Source organism: Haliaeetus albicilla, chromosome W (genome assembly GCF_947461875.1).
Source record: "Haliaeetus albicilla chromosome W, bHalAlb1.1, whole genome shotgun sequence".
In the NCBI taxonomy this organism is placed as follows: domain Eukaryota; kingdom Metazoa; phylum Chordata; class Aves; order Accipitriformes; family Accipitridae; genus Haliaeetus; species Haliaeetus albicilla.
In genome coordinates this window covers 36,323,308-36,340,394 of record NC_091515.1, presented here as the reverse complement: position 1 = coordinate 36,340,394, position 17,087 = coordinate 36,323,308, and the positions used below count along the sequence as shown (strand labels likewise).

General features: G+C 48.9%; 1 long non-coding RNA gene across 1 annotated transcript in view; it reads left to right on the top strand.

Moving 5' to 3' along the window:
• LOC138683428 (uncharacterized) overlaps window positions 1-17,087 on the top strand; it is a 109,790-nt gene that overhangs the window by 66,346 nt on the left and 26,357 nt on the right. The window contains exon 3 of the long non-coding RNA XR_011322958.1: window positions 7,981-9,670. This is a non-coding gene — a long non-coding RNA (uncharacterized lncRNA). The remainder of the gene's footprint in view (window positions 1-7,980; window positions 9,671-17,087) is intronic.

Genomic DNA, 17,087 nt, shown 5'->3' with positions numbered 1-17,087 from the left:
TCTGGTTGCTTTTTCTCGCAACTCCCGTACCCGTGCATCCAAGACTGAGGTAGGTTTTCCATCCCACTTCCTCATGTCCTCCCCATGGTCACGCAGGTAAAACCACAGGTTAGCCCGTCGTGTGTACTTTCTCTCTCCTCTCTCTTGGGCAGAGGAATGCTTACTCCCAATAGCTGCGATGTGGGCCTGTACAGGCGAGGAGGAGGACATATCCACTTTGAATTGCTGGAACTCTCGGGACAATTCCTCTACAGCCGAGACACAGGCCCGTAGGGAGGAAGAGAGACTTCCTTCGTATTGCCGGAGTTGGACAGCCAATTCATCCACCGTTTGTCCATAGCCTTCTTTCCAGGACATTACTGCCAATGAGTTGGCATAGGTTGGTGGTGCACTTCGTAGAAACTTCCGCCACGGGGGTTGTGTGCATTGGACTTCATCTGGATCTGTGGGTGACTGCGCATTTTCTGGATCATTATAAATCACCTCCAGCACGGCTAATTCCCTCAGGTACTGGATACCTCTCTCCATGGTGGTCCACTTGCCTTGGTGACATGTAACTTCATCCTTGAAGGGGTATCTTTCCTTTACACCTAACAGAAGTCGCCTCCAGAGGCTGAGGACTTGTGTTTTTCTCCCAATCGCCTTGTCAATGCCCCCTTCCCTAGACAGAGATCCCAACTGCTTGGCTTCCTTACCCTCTAATTCCACACTACTAGCCCCATTATCCCAGCACCGGAGCAGCCAGGTAACAATGTGCTCACCTGGGTGGCGGCTAAAATCTTTTCGCATGTCACGCAACTCACTCAGGGATAGAGATCGGGTAATTATTTCAGGTTCTGCCTCTTCCTCCTGTTCTCGCGATGACCCTGGTTTGTCTTCATCTCTCGCTAAGCGAACTGATTTCTTTGTGTGTTTCTTTTTCTGTACAGGGGCGACTGATACTGGCACAGGTTGGTTTTCTGGTTTAGCTGCAGTATCTGTCACCGGGGTAGGGGTAGCCACGGTACCTGTTGTCGTGGCAGGGGCAGCCACGGTGCTTGTCGTCGGGGTTGGGGTAGCCACGGTGCCTGTCGTCGGGGTTGGGGTAGCCACGGTCTCTGTTGTCACGGTTGGGGTAGCCACGGTGCATGTTGCCCTGTTTTCCCTCTCTTCCCCCTTTTCCCCCTGAGGGTGCTGCCTAATATCAAGCAGTGTTTGGTAGATACTGGCCAGGGCACAGCACAGTGCAGTAAGTTGTGCGTCTCTGGAATAGCCACAGCATTTTCCTTTCAAATATTCTACCACTTCATGAGGGTTCTGTAGTTGTTCGGGAGTGAACTTCCAAGCCACTGGAGGTGAGAAGTTCTCTAGATACCTGCCCACATCCTCCCACATGCCGTGCCACCCATGAATATCCAGCTTTGGGGCAGATCTCTAGGTGGTATTCTTAAAGAACCTTTTTGTAGCTCTAAACAAGACCTGAAACATATTCAGGAGGCATAGCACTAACAGCACACTGGCTTGCGCATCCCAAGGATATTCAAAATTCTCAAAAGCTGTTGTAATTAGTCGGAAGGAGAAAAGGGAGGCAAATGGACCGGGGGGGAAGTATCCCCCCCTAACTTCCCCATGGGTTGGGTGTAATTACCAATAAAATCCAACAGAAGGTGCCCAAAGTATGGAAATGATATCACTGCCTATACAGATACCAGCTTAACCTCATGACCAGTGATGTAATCATTTCACAAGTCGACATTGCCCAGTACAGCAAAATGATAATCCCAATCACTCTCCCAGAGATGAGATACGCAACTACAGGCAATACATAGAGCATATAAGAACTTACAAATCGCCACCATGTAAACACATGAATCAACATTGTGACTAACATCTATTTATCTAGTATAAGAAATGCGTATGACAAATTTGTTTCAACACACTCTGGCCAGATCTGTCGTTATCTCAACCCTTCGTGCCCCACGTTGGGCGCCAAAAAGGACTGTCGTGGTTTCAGCCCAGCCGGTAACAAAGGACCACGCGGCCGCTCGCTCACTCCTCCCGCCCCCCTCTGGTGGGATAGGGGGGAGACGGAGGAGAGAAAAGAGAAAAAAACTGGAACCTCGAGGGTTGAGATAAAGGCAGTTTACTGGAACAACACAAAGAAATTACAACAATGACGGTACTAATGAAAGAGTATACAAAAAGAGTGATGCACAGTGCAACTGCTCACCACCCGGGACCCGACGCTCCGCCACTTCCCCCCACCGAAAGTCCAGACCACCCCCCCGGCCCACTCCCCATACATATACTGAGCATGATGTCACATGGTATGGAGTAGCTCCTTGGCTAGTTCAAGTCAGCTGCCCTGGCTATGCCCCCCACCTCCCAGGTTCCTGTAAAAATTAACTCTATCCCAGCTGAACCCAGGACACTCAGAAAGAAGGCTTTTTCTCTTGAAATTCCCCCCCCCCGCCCACCCAAAGTGACTGGATCCCCAGATATTTCCCGACTTTCCTATCTCCAAAACGTCCTGTTCCTACCCCAGTCACTATCATTCTTTAAACCACCAACCCCCTTCAACTGCTCCATGGAGGAATCTGCCTTTTAGGCTTTGCGATGGGTTGATGGGTTGACCTTGGCCGGCTGCCAGGGGCCCACCCAGCTGCTCTCTCACTGCCCCTCCTCAACAGGACAGGGAGAGAAAATAGGATGAAAAAGTTCCTTCAGGAAATATCCACCTGCCGGATCCACGGGCAGCAGGGAAATACGTGCCCCAGACAGCGTTTTGCCCTTTCTTAAATATTTTTCCACAGGGGCGCCACCAGCTTCGCCGAGTTGCTCAGCTTTGGCCTGCGGTGAGCCCGGTGCCTAGCTGGCTGGAACCAGCTGTGTCCGGCACAGGGCAGACCCTGGCCTCTTCTCACAGAGGCCACCCCTGCAGGCCGCACCTGGAGCACTGTGTCCACTTCTGGTCCCCACAATTCAAAAAAAGATGCAGACAGACCGGAGAAGGTCCCAAGGAGGGCCACGAAGATGATCAAAAGGCTGGAGAACCTGCCCTATGAGGAAAGACTGAAGGAGTTGGGTCATTTTTCCTTTGGAGAAGAGAAGGCTCGGGGGGACCTCATCACAGTATTCCAGTACTTAAAGGGTGGCTACAAAGAGGAGGGAGGCTCTCTCTTCACAAGGAGCCACATGGAGAAGACAAGGGGCAATGGGTACAAGTTGCCCCGGGAGAGAGATTTCATCTCAATACAAGACAGACTGACTACTGACTTTTTTTTTTTTTTACAGTGAGAACAATTGTGAAATGTATATTGACTTTCGCAAAATGAGAATACTGAAAGTTTGCCTAACTGCCACATAAGCTATATCTTGACAGGATGTTTGCTTCACTGACAGTAACCTAGGCCTTGACACAGGAAATGTACCCTTGGAGCTAATTGGAAATGGAAAGATGGAACGATAAGACAACCACCTGCAGCTGCCGGAAAATCATGGGGTGAAAAGTGCCTCTGGAGGAAGACTACTAACTTCATCCCTTGCGGATCCCTGGGAGCCCCCTCGAACCACGAGAGACGCGTGCAAGTGGGGGTGGTCTGGGGTGGTTATGTTAAATAGATATCTGCAATATTAAAATGACTTTTTGAAAACGCCACGAACACAGTGTATAAAAGGCGAGTTCGGGTGCAACCGGGTGCGCCTCTGGTTTCAACCATGCGCCCAGCACTGTTTGCCTTTGCTCTATAATAAAGTGGTAAAATTCATAAAATTCTGCATGAGTGTGTTTCTCACACAATCATCCACTGGAACAGCCTCCCCAGGGATGTGGTAGAGTCCCCATCGCTAGAGGTTTTCAAGGTGCGATTGGACAGGGTGCTAGATAATCTCATCTAGGCTCCCTTTCCCACAAAAGGATGGACCAGATGATCTTTCAAGGTCCTTTCCCACCTGGGCTGCTCTAGGATTCTACGATTCTTCAGTGGATCACTGTTTAATAATAACCCTTTGCTCGCTCTGGTTTGGAGCAAAGTGTCGGCAACGTTGCCTGCGAGGCGAGACGTGAATTCCACCAGGCGCCACAGGCTTCTAAAACCTATGGTAATCGCCCAGTCTCTCTGAATGTATAAGACTGTCGTGGTTTCAGCCCAGCCGGTAACAAAGCACCACGCAGCCGCTCGCTCACTCCCCCCACCCCGGCCACGGTGGGATTGTTACCGAAATCCGGCATAAAACTCCTTAACACCAATGAGAAGTTAAGAAGCAGGCACTTTGTTTATTGCAGTGCTGGGGACACGGGGGATCGCTCCTCCAAAGGCGTGTCCAACTTAGTATCAAAATCCATCACTCTTTATAGACTTTTTATGTCAGGTCATTGTTACATAAGCTCTTTACATAAAAATGCATACTATGCTCGCTCTTAAATTTAACCTGTATAATGATTGGTCCTTTGATTATATAACCTTATCAATATTCTTATTTAAAAACAATCATTGGTCAGTTACACTTAGCTCTACTGATTGTGTTACCAATATTTGATAAAAGTTGAAATTTCACTTAAGTCGGGTTTGGTTAAAAGGGTAAAGATTGTAGAAAATAGGGGTTTGAAGCTCACAATAGCTATAGAAACTTAGGAACATACAAAATGTGCGGTATGCAATCATAAAAGAATAAGTATTGTCTAAGATCGGTTAACCATAGAAATTCTGACAGATTTGTTAGATTGTAGTGTTTTGTCTTAATGAACTAAGAGAGAGATCGTTATGGACCTTAGTTCTGTGGTTTAGAAACCCCACTTTGATCAAGAGACCAGTTAGTGGGATTAGGTAAGATTAACCAATGAACGTTATAGTATAAGAATATTGATAAGGTGATGTGACTGAGGGCCAATCACTAGAAACGTTAAATGTAAGGATTAACATTGAATGTACTTTTATGTAAATCTAATACATGATGGCAAAATCGTACTGCGCAGAATCACATAAGAGAGGTCAACTATCGGACAAAGTGAGGAAGACTATGGAAGACCACCAGAGGGTTTCTGAAGACCACCAGAGACTTCACCATGCCTGCGTAAAGGGACATTTACATATGCTAATGATTTATTGGACAGTTGATGATTATGTATGACATTTCCCAGAAATCTAGTGAATATGTATAACAGGTGTGTATTTAACCTGCATGATCGAACCAGACAGGTGCACACACTAGGTGGAGTGATCCCCTGTGTGCCCAGCGCTGCAATAAAGAAATGCCTGCTTCTTAACTTCTCATTGCTGTTAAGGAGTTTTATTCCGGTTTTTGGCGACAATTGGAATCTTCGATACTCAAATCAAGATGGGAAGGGTAAGGGGGTTTCCAAGCAGCAAACTGGTGTCCATGACGGTTTCCTTAGTTTCTTGAAAGAAAACATAGAAAGACCAGTAACTTCCTGGTGAGGTTTCTATGGTTAGCTATTTCAAACTTTAACAATATTAAGGTTCCTGTAGTGACACATAACACGGTTCCTAAAGTTTCTATGGCTACATTTCAAACTTAACAATCCTATACATTATGCTTCACAATTTTACTTCTTAATCAAACCTAACTCTTCTATGTGATTAAATTTTGATTTCTTTACCAGAATATTTGCAACAGGATGAGGAGAAAATATAAAGGCAGGCTCGTGGGTGGAGATAAGGACTGGGAGGGATCACTCACCACTTACGGTCACGGGCAAAAGACAGGCTCAACTTGGGGAAGAAAAAAAATCAATTTAATTTACTACAAATCAAATCAAAACAAGGATATTAGGAAGTAAAACCAAACCTTAGAACACATTCCCCCCACCCCTCCCTCTTTCCCGGCTCAACTCCACTCCCGGTTCTCTCTACCTCCTCCCCCCGGCGGCGCAGGGGAACAGGGATGGGGGTTGGGGTCAGCTCGCCACACATTGTCTCTGCCGCTCCTTCCTCCTACAGGGGGAGGACTCCTCACTCGTCCCCTGCTCCACCGTGGGGTCCCTCCCACAGGAGACAGTCCTTCACGAACGTCTCCAACGTGAGTCCTTTCCGCGGGCTGCAGTTCTTCCCGAACTAACCTGGTGTGGGTCCTTTCCGCGGGCGGATCTTCAGTCACACACTGCTCCAGCGCGGGCTTTCCCATGGAGTCACGGCCATCTTCGGGGGCCTCCGCTCCACCGTTCACCTCCATGGGCTGCAGGGGGACAGCCTGCCGTCTCACCACGGGCTGCAGGGGCATCAACCTCCTCAGGCGGCCCTCCTCCCCCTCCTTCTTCGCTGACCTCGGTATCTGCATGGGTGTTCCTCTCGCATTCCAATCCCCCTACTCCCTGCAGGTTCCCCTTCTTACTTAAATACGTTATCCCAGAGGCACTACTGATGTACTTAAGAAATTATATACTTAAGGAGTGATGTACTTAAGAAGACCACAAAGGTCTTGTGAAATAAGATACCCTTTGTATACACAAGGCATGCCGTGCTAACGACTGTGCCCCTGAAGAAGAACTAAAAGACTGATAAGAAGGGAACATCCTACCCCAGGAGGCGCCTAAAAGTTGAAAAATTGCTAATAGCCATGAAGTCAGCAAAAAATCTTTGATAACTGGAGGAAAGGTAAAGGCGGCAGGGGGAGATCACGACCACCGACTCAATTCAAGACCAAAAGACTTACCCCCCCACTCTCCTTGAGCATGCGCTGTAGAATAAAAGAACACTGTACCTTTAATTCGAAGCGGGGAAACTTTAACCCAATAGAAACTGTACTAGATAAGCGACTACCAGTAATAGTTTTGGGGAAGAACTTTGGAAATTGAATATGTATAACTGAACCGTATAAATTGCTTGCCCGTTTAGGCATGAGGTGTGCTAGCTATGTGGATTACCACCTAGCCCCCATCTTTGCGCAAACATGAATTGGAATAAAATACCTCTGCTCTGCGTGTACATTGGCGTTTCACACACCGAGTAAAAGCCCCCACTTGCGGGACAACACTGTTACAAATATTCTGATAAGTTAAAATTTTATATAAGCTGGGTTTGATCAAAAGGTAAAGATTGTAGAATATAGGGGTTTGAAGCTCGCAATGTAGCCATCGAAACTTAGAACATACAAAATGTGCTGTATACAATCATAAGAAAATAAGTATTGTCTAAAATTAGTTTACCATAGAAACTTTGACCGATTTGTTAGTTTGTAGTGTTTTGTCCTAAGAAACTAAGAGAGATCGTTATGGACCTTAGTTCTGTTGCTTAGAAACCCCACTTTGATCAAGATTCCAGTTAGTGGAATTAAGTAAGATTAACCAATGAATGTTTTAGTATAAGAATATTGACAAGGTGGTGTGACTGAGGGCCAATCACTAGAAACATTAAATGTAAGGATTAACATTGAATGTACTTTTATGTAAATCTAATACATGATGGCAAAATCGTACTGCGCAGAATCACATAAGAGAGGTCAACTATCGGACAAAGTGAGGAAGACTATGGAAGACCACCAGAGGGTTTCTGAAGACCACCAGAGACTTCACCATGCCTGCGTAAAGGGACATTTACATATGCTAATGATTTATCGGACAGTTGATGATTATGTATGACATTTCCCAGAAATCTAGTGAATATGTATAACAGGTGTGTATTTAACCTGCATGATCGAACCAGACAGGTGCACACACTAGGTGGAGTGATCCCCTGTGTGCCCAGCGCTGCAATAAAGAAATGCCTGCTTCTTAACTTCTCATTGCTGTTAAGGAGTTTTTTTCCGGACTTCGGCAACAACAGCCACCCCTGCGGCCCCCTCCCCTGCGACCAAAAAAAAAAAACAAAAAAACCCACGCCACACAAACCCATAACAAAGCCATACCTAGCTTCTTCAAAATTCCCCCACCCCCAGAAGCGGGAACACCTTCTAGATACCTTAGGGAGTTGATGCAGACAGAACAATAGATGTTACCTAGCTCAATCATTCAGTAAGCAAACACTGCACCAGTGCAGTTTCAAGGAAACATCATATGTCAGTTTCCATCTACTTCAGGTAAACCGTTTCCATCTCCTCCCCGGGAAGACTAAATAAAGGTGAAGTCCTCGGGTCACTTACACGCCCATGTCACCAAACTTCACCCGATCGCTTGGGGATATAGAAGAGATGAAGACGCCTTCCAGTGGGCGTCTCAGATGCCTCAGTAACATAGGGTTCAAGGGCAACAAAGGATCGCCCTGCTTTCCCATGCCCGTCTCCCTTTTCTAATGGCTGCTAAAGAAAGATGAAGTTTGCCGTCTCCCTGTGATGTAGTTTTGGTTTGGGTCTGGCTGGGATGGAGGTAACTTTCCCCATAGCAGCCCTCATAGTGCTGTGCTTTGTAGTTGTAGCTAGAAGGGTGTTGATAACACACCAATGTTTTGGCTACTGCTGAGCAGTGCTCCCACAGCTGACTTATCCCTTCTAGGTATGCATACCATTTCCTAACTGTGGCCTTTTGGGCTACTCCCTCGGGAGGAGGCGACCCATTGAGGACTGAGTTTAAGAGAGGGAAAGGGCCCTGTACTATAACATCTTGTGATGTGTGCAGCTTTTCAGCCTCCTTAACCGCTCTAGTGAGGGAAAGGACCCCCTTTTCCCAATCTGAGTATATCATTGTTCAGTCTCCTTGAATGAAGTGGAAGAGAATAATAAAGGCCTAGCTGGTCCTTGCGGTCCCTTTTGAAACATGCCACAGTATGAAGCATGTGCGGCAAATCCCCATTCCACCCTTAACGGGTCTCGTGGGTGCAACGGGCCTAGTCTCTGATAAGCCTTAAGCTCATCTTTCAAAGTGTTAAGGGCTTCCGTATGTTGCAAAGTCCAATCCCATTTCCTATTGTTTTGGAGCAAGTCATAGAGAAGGCGGGCAATCACTGAGAACCCTGGTATATGTTTTCTCCAGTAGCCCAAAGTACCTAGCAGCTGCTGTAATTCCGTTTTATTGCCCGGAGTCTGTCCCTTTTCAATAGCTGATAAGAGTGTCGTCGGGTACCGCAACTGCTCCAGCTATCCGCCGTGCCCCCAGGAATTTAATTTCTTGTCCAGGACCTTGACATTTAGAAGATGGAATGTCTAGCCCATTCTTGACTAACGGATTCCAGATGGCCTCAGCCACTTGCCCTACCTGTTCCTTGCTATCCCCACCGACTAGGATATCATCTATATATTGATATATGTGAACACCTGATGGCACTTCCACAGCATCAAGAAGCTTGGCTAAAGCATTGTGGGCAATAGTGGGGGAATGCCTCTATCCCTGGGGAGGCCGATTAAAGGTGTATTGTGTCCCCTCCCAAGTGAAGGCGAACTGGGGTTTGTCCTCTTCCCTTAGGGGAACCATAAAAAAACATATCCTTGACATCTAAAGCAGCCATCCATGGGTTGGCCGCGGCCTGTATTGCCGTTACTATTGAGGTTATGCTCGGAACAGCAGCAGTTAATGGTGGGGTATTACTGTTCAATCTCCTATAATCAATTGTTAGTCATCACCTCCCATCTGGTTTACGGACTGGCCAAACAGGAGAATTATAAGGGGAATGTATGCGACTTGTGTCCTGGTTTCGGCTGGGATGGAGTTGATTGTCTTCCTAGAAACTGGTATAGTGCTATGTTTTGAGTTCAGTATGAGAAGAATGTTGATAACACTGATGTTTTCAGTTGTTGCTAAGTAGTGTTTAGTCTCAAGTCAAGGATTTTTCAGCATCTCATGCCCAGTCAGTGAGAAGGCTGGAGGGGCACAAGAAGTTGGGCGGGGACACAGCCAGGGCAGCTGACCCAAAGTGGCCAGCAGGGTGTTCCATAACATGTGATGTCACATCTAGTATATAAACTGGGGGGGGTGGGGGCGGGGGATCATCGCTCTGGGATTAACTGGGCGTCGATCGGCGGGTGGTGAGCAATTGCACTGTGCTTCATTTGTATATTCCAATCCTCTTATTATTACTGCTGTCGTTTTATTAGTGATATCATTATCATTATTAGTTTCTTCTTTTCTGATCTATTAAACCGTTCTTATCTCAACCCACGAGTTTTACTTCTTTTCCCGATTCTCTCCCCCATCCCACTGGGTGTGGCGGGGGGGAGTGAGTGAGCAGCTGGGTGGTGCTTAGTTGCTGGCTGGGGTTAAACCACGACAAGTTGTGCTCTGTCTCTTCTCAAGATCGTTAATTACTTCCGAAATACCCCGCTTGGCAGCGGCTGGCAGTGGGTACTGAGAGACACGGGTTACGTTAGATTGCGGTAGTGCAGGAGCAACCTGCAAGGTTTTCACATGTGTGATAGCATATTTCCATACATTCTGTATGGCATGTCTAAATATTCTGATGGTTTTAATATTTTGTACCAGCCATGGAAACTGGTTTGCTGCTAGGTGACTGTAAAAGTGAGATTTGGTAAATAATTATTAGAAATCTTATACTAACACTATGATTGAAACAATAGACAAAAGTATTTCCAAGCAATTTACTAGTAGAGGCAGTTACTCCTAAGTTTGGCAGTTCTTGGCTCTTATGACTAGATGTTCCTGTACGCTAGATGAGAACAATGTTGAAACTGACCACGTGTGATTGAAACCGCGTTAAGCTTCAAGATCAAAGAACAAGGACAAGAATAAAGACTTCAAGGACAGCCAGCAAGAACTTCAAATGGGTCGGTGGTCGCAAAAGCAGCCCTTTGACTCAAATGGATCCTTCATTGCGCATGATCGGATGTAGGCAATACTATGATAATCAGTTATAACCATTTTTATGTATATATATACTAATCTGATTAATATGCAATTAGTTATTCTATATAACCTGTTTGTGCTGAAGCTGTGGCATGCACGCTAGGTGGAACTATCCCCCGTGCATCCAGCGCTGCAATAAAGAATGCCTGCTTTCTAAAACTCCAAAACGAGTCTTAGAGAGTTTCTTTGACTTGCTTTTCGGTATCAGGGTAGCCCCTGCCCCTCTGCCCCCAAAGCTGCACACCCTGCCATTGGGTAGGTACCACTGTTTGCCCACCAGCACATCGAATCCCAGTATATTTCCCTCATAGGGGCTCAAAGCCACTTCCACAGCAGTCATTCTCTTTTCCCCAGGTAGCCAAAGTTGAGTTCGAGCTATGGGACATTTTTCTGCTGCTCCTGTCCCTCCCATCATGTTTATAGTCTTTCTCGATGGTTTAATCCCTAGCTCATTAGCTTGTCGTTTGTTTAAAACACTAATTTGGGCTCCCGTATCAATTAAAAATTCTAAACTTATCCGTCTTGGACCCACAGGAGTGTGTATACAAGGCTCCTTATCAGCAGACCATTGGCAAGAATCCGCCACGCGCATTGGGCGGCCTGAACCCCAGACCGCAACTTCTAGTTTTTTAGCCCTTCCAACTCCCCTCGCAGTGCCGCGAAAGGGTTCAGTTTCTCTTCCCGAGGGGGCGGGGTTGCTGGCGCTTCCCTTTGGTCCCTAGTTTTCCCCTCCAGCAATTCCACCAGCTTCCGGATGTCGTCAGCGGCCTGCCCGTGCAGCATGGCTTGGGGTGCCCCCAGTGCCAATGCCTTCCGCCAGAGACCATTCCTTCCGGGGTCGTAGTTCCGACCCGGCCGACCCCGGGAAGGAGGCTCAGGCTCCCGGGGGGGAGGCCGTTCGGGGCGGCGTTTACGACTGGCTTGCCGGACCTTCCTGTTACCCTCTGCGCCACCGCTCGGCTCCGCCCATCCCATCTCGCGCCCGTGAACTACTATGCTGTGCAGTACTTCCGCCCAGGTCATCCCGTGCGCGGGCGGGTTCTGCTGATTGCGCTCGATGGCCCCCTGAATTCTTTCTCTGAGGGACTGGACGTGTATTTTTAAAGCATCCGGCAGCCCTCTAATAAGGGGTCTAAGGGGTGGCGGGGGTCCACCGGTACAGCCATCGCTATCCCTTGCTGCCCTCTGTCGTACATGGCCTGAACACAGGCCGCCTTTTGCACTCCCTCCGTTACCTCCGACAGTCCCTTTACCCGGATAGTAACAGGTTCTCCTCTCTCCTTGGGGTCCACACCCCCAGCCCAATAGGCTACTCGGGACGTTATCGACTGATCACCCGCCGGTCCGTCACTCAAAAACACTCCCGGTCCCCAGAACCCCCTTGCTTTGTCATCACTCAATAGTATCCGATCTCCCCCAGTTAAAGAAACCCTCCGCAAATACTCAGTTTCGGTTTCGCCCGGCTTGCGTGAAAACTTAGCTTGTAATTCACTGAGTTCGGGTCCCGTCCACCGTCCAAGGGGTCGTGCGGACAGTGGCTCGGGGGTTCCCACCGTGCGGACCCGTGTGCCTTTCTGTTTTAATAAGGGGTCGCACGTCCCTTTCCTCCAAGTCCTCTACCTCTTCAGAGCTGTTTTCATCAGAGTCTCCCCAAATGTCCCCATCCCAACCCTCAGGGTCCGTGCCCGTAATTAACTTTCAGATTTGGGTAACACTGGGGGGCTTTTTTGCTTGCGCGAGCATAATTTCAATCTTTCGTTCTAATAGACGCGGCCGCTCCTTTTCTCGTTTCAATTCCGCCTTCGAACAACCTATTTCCCATTGCTTTTTAGAATTATCCTTTGCCAGTCTGTCAGAATCGTTATTTTGGTTTTGCGCTTGAACCAAGCAGGCGCCTAGGATGGCACACATACTGCCTTTGCCATCTCGACTATTTCCGCGGCATTGTTCTATTCTCTCCATGACCGCTGCTGGGTCGGACCACTTCTCCTTTGCCCATTCCATACCTGGGGGAGAAGGGCTACAGCCGTGCCTCCGTAATAATTCCTCTATTAACGCCATCCTGCCGACTACGCCAATTTAATGTTACGGAGGCTCACGCAATCAAATCCAACAGGTGTTAAAAATCAGATCTATTCTTCAGTAAAAAAGTTAGTTGGAACCACGATATCATTAGTGAACCACAGGCTCAATGATGTAAGGGGAATTAGTACTACACAGCCAACTTGAGAATTCTTAAGGTCTAAAAATGATGGTTCAAAATGCGCATATCGCTCACCTACAAGATGAGGGCTCTCAACCTCGAGGAGTTACCTAGGGCGGCGTCCCGACCCAAGGGGAGAGTCCGTGACTGCAGACCCGCTGCTCCGAGGAGGACTGACTCAAAATGTCCTCCGGCGGGGCCCCATTTATACCCTTGTCGAATCTGATCTGTGGTCGTTTTATTCCCCATTGGCCAAAAGGTCAACACTTCCACGTACTGACGCGTGTCGGATTGGTCAGTTCGGCTTTCAACCTGCGGCCTCTAGGGTTTGGGGTTTTTTTCCTCTCCTCCCTGTCCGGAGAAGTTTCGTTTCCTGTCGGGGTGGGTGTACCTGCCACGCTGGGATGGAGGTAACTTTCCCCATAGCAGCCCTCATAGAGGAGCTCCGGTGAACGGGGCGCGTTGCGTCAGTTCGCGCAGGCAGTTCGCGCAGCCCCCCTTCTTCCCAGCTCAAGAAGGCTACTCAAGCGGTGGACGACAGCCCAGAGGGAGACCCAGGTATGGTTGCCACTCGGGTGAAAGCCATTGTCAGGAAAAATGTGGCGATGCAGACAGAACTCCCATGTAAACATGCAGCTGTCCAGGTCTCTGGCTGCAGGGAGTGCCTGAGTCTATCACTGACGACGGAGGGCAGCAGGGACACTTCTTGTGTGAGGTGTGACCAGGTGGATGATCTGCTCAGCCTGGTGGCAGAGCTGAAGGAGGAAGTGGAAAGGTTGAGGAGTATCAGGGAGTGTGAGAGAGAGATAGATTGGTGGAGCCTCACCCTACCATCCCTGAGGCAGAGGCAGCAGATGGAGGCTCCACAAGAAGCAGAGGTTCCCCTGCCCTCCTGTCACCGGGCAGGAGGGGACCTAAGAGATGGAGGGGAATGGATACAGGTCCTTGCTCGGGGAGGCAGGCGAGTCCCCTCCTGGTCTCCCTCACCTTCCCAGTTGCCCCTATGCAACAGGTATGGGCCTCTGGAACTTGAGGACCAGGTCAATGAAGATCAGGGTGTAGATGAAGCCCTATCTAGGGAGGTGCCTAGGCTCAGTCGGGCAGCACCACGCATTCTCACATCCTCTGAAAAAAAGAAAAAGGAGGGTAATTGTCATAGGCGAATCCCTTCTGAGGGGGACAGAGGGCCCAATATGCAGACCTGACCCATCCCACAGGGAAGTCTGCTGCCTCCCTGGGGCCCGGGTAAAAGACATTACCAGGGAACTCCCTGGTCTGGTTCGGACCTCTGATTATTACCCATTGCTGGTTGTGCAGGTTGGTAGTGATGAGATTGCAGGGAGAAATCGAAAGGCAATCAAAAGGGACTTCAGGGCACTGGGACGATTGGTGGAAGGATCGGGAGCACAGGTAGTGTTTTCCTCAATCCCTTCAGTGGCAGGGAAATACACTGAAAGGAACAGGAAAACACACCTGGTTAACACGTGGCTCAGAGGCTGGTGCCATCGGTGGAATTTGGGTTTTTTTGATCATGGGGAGGTTTACACGGCACCAGGCTTGCTAGCGACAGATGGTATCCAGCTGTCTCAAAGGGGTAAAAGAATCCTCGCTCGTGAGATGGCGGGGCTTATAGAGCGGGCTTTAAACTAGGTTTGAAGGGGGTAAGGGATAAAACTAGGTGCACCAGAGATGAGCCTGGGGGCAGCGTGCCAATGTTAGGGGTGGATTTGATAGGCCAGCTCAAATGCATCTATGCCAATGCACGCAGCATGGGCAATAAACAGGAGGAGCTGGAAGCCATCGTGCAGCAGGATAGATATGACTTAGTCGCCATCACGGAAACATGGTGGGACGACTCCCGTGACTGGAGTGCTGCAATGGATGGCTACAAGCTCTTCAGAAGGGATAGGCAAGGTAGAAGAGGTGGTGGGGTGGCTCTCTATGTTAGGGAATGTTTGGACTGTACAGAGCTACACGATTCTGATGACAAGGTGGAGTGCTTATGGGTGAGGATGAGAGGGAAAGCCAATAAGGCTGATATTGTGCTGGGAGTCTGTTATAGACCGCCCGACCAGGTTGAAGAGACGGATGAATCATTCTACAAGCGGCTGGCAGTAGTCTCAGAATCGTGTGCCCTTGTTCTCGTGGGGGACTTCAACTTTCCAGATGTCTGCTGGAAATACAATACAGCAGTGAGTAAACAATCTAGGAGGTTCCCGGAGTGTGTGGAAGATGACTTCCTGACACAGCTGGTGGGTGAGCCAACCAGGGGAGGAGCCTTGCTAGATCTGTTGTTTACGAACAGGGAAGGACTGGCGGGAGGTGTGATGGTCGGAGGCCGCCTTGGGCTTAGCGACCATGAAATGATAGAATTCTCAATTCTTGGTGAGGCAGGGAAGGTGGTCAGCAAAACCACCGCTATGGACTTCCAAAGGGCAAACTTTGGCCTCTTCGAGGCACTGGTTGAGAGAGTCCCTTGGGAGACGGTCCTGAAGGGCAAAGGGGTCCAGGAGGGATGGACATTCTTTAAGAAGGAAATCTTAATGGCTCAGGACCAGGCTATTCCCATGTGCCGCAAGTCGAACCGCCGAGGGAAACGACCGGCCTGGCTGAACGGGGAGCTTTTTCTAGGAGTCAAGAAAAAAAGGAGAGTTTATCATCTCTGGAAGAAAGGGCGGGCGACTTGGGAGGAGTACAGGGATCTTGTTAGATCATACAGAGAGAAAATTAGAAAGGCAAAAGCTCAGCGAGAACTAAATCTGGCCACTATTGTAAGGGACAACAAAAAATGTTTTTACAAATATGTTAACAGTAAAAAGAATCCCAAGAAGAATATCTATCCTTTAATGGATACAGAAGGGAACGTAGCCACCAGAGATGAGGAAAAGGCCGAGGTACTTAATGCCTTCTTTGCCTCAGTCTTTAATAGGGAGTCCAGTTTTCCTCAGGGTACTCCACCCCCTGAGCTGGAAGGTGAGGATGAAGAGCAGAATATACCCCCCCTTAATCCAGGAGGAAATAGTGAGTGACCTACTACGCCATCTGGACACTCACAAATCTATGGGACCCGATGGAATCCATCCAAGAGTACTGAGGGAAGTGGCAGAGGTCCTTGCCAAGCCACTCTCCATCATCTATCGGCGATCCTGGTCAACAGGGGAGGTCCCAGAGGACTGGAGGCTTGCCAATGTGACTCCCATTTACAAGAAGGGTCGGAGGGAGGATCCGGGGAACTACAGGCCTGTCAGCCTGACCTCAGTACCGGGGAAGATTATGGAATGGTTTATCTTGAGAGCACTCACATGGCAAGTCCAGGACAAGCAGGGGATCAGGCCCAGTCAGCATGGGTTTACGAAAGGCAGGTCCTGCTTGACCAACCTGATCTCCTTCTATGACCAGGTGACCCGCCTAGTGGATGAGGGAAAGGCTGTGGATGTTATCTTCCTTGACTTCAGCAAGGCCTTTGACACTGTCTCTCATGGCATACTCCTTGAGAAGCTGGCGTCTCATGGCTTGGACAAGTGTACTCTTTGCTGGGTGAAAAACTGGCTGGATGGCCGAGCACAGAGGGTTGCGGTGAATGGGGTGAAATCCAGTTGGCGGCGGGTCACAAGTGGTGTTCCTCAGGGCTCGGTGTTGGGCCCCATTCTGTTTAATATCTTTATCAATGATTTGGATGAGGGGATTGAGTGCACCCTCAGCAAGTTTGCAGATGACACCAAGTTGGGAGGCAGGGTCGATCTGCTCGAGGGTAGGAAGGGTCTACAGGGAGATCTGGACAGGCTAGATCGATGGGCTGAGGCCAATCGTATGAAGTTCAACAAGGCCAAGTGCCGGGTCCTGCACTTTGGTCACAGCAACCCCATGCAGTGCTACAGGCTTGGGGAAGAGTGGCTGGAAAGCTGCCTGGCAGAAAAAGACCTGGGGGTGCTGGTTGAGAGCTGGCTGAATATGAGCCAGCAGTGTGCCCAGGTGGCCAAGAAGGCCAACGGCATCCTGGCCTGTATCAGAAATAGTGTGGCCGGCAGGACTAGGGAGGTGATTGTTCCCCTGTATTCGGCACTGGTGAGGCCGCACCTCGAGTACTGTGTTCAGTTTTGGGCCCCTCACTACAGGAAAGACATTGAGTTGCTGGAGCGTGTCCAGAGAAGGGCAACC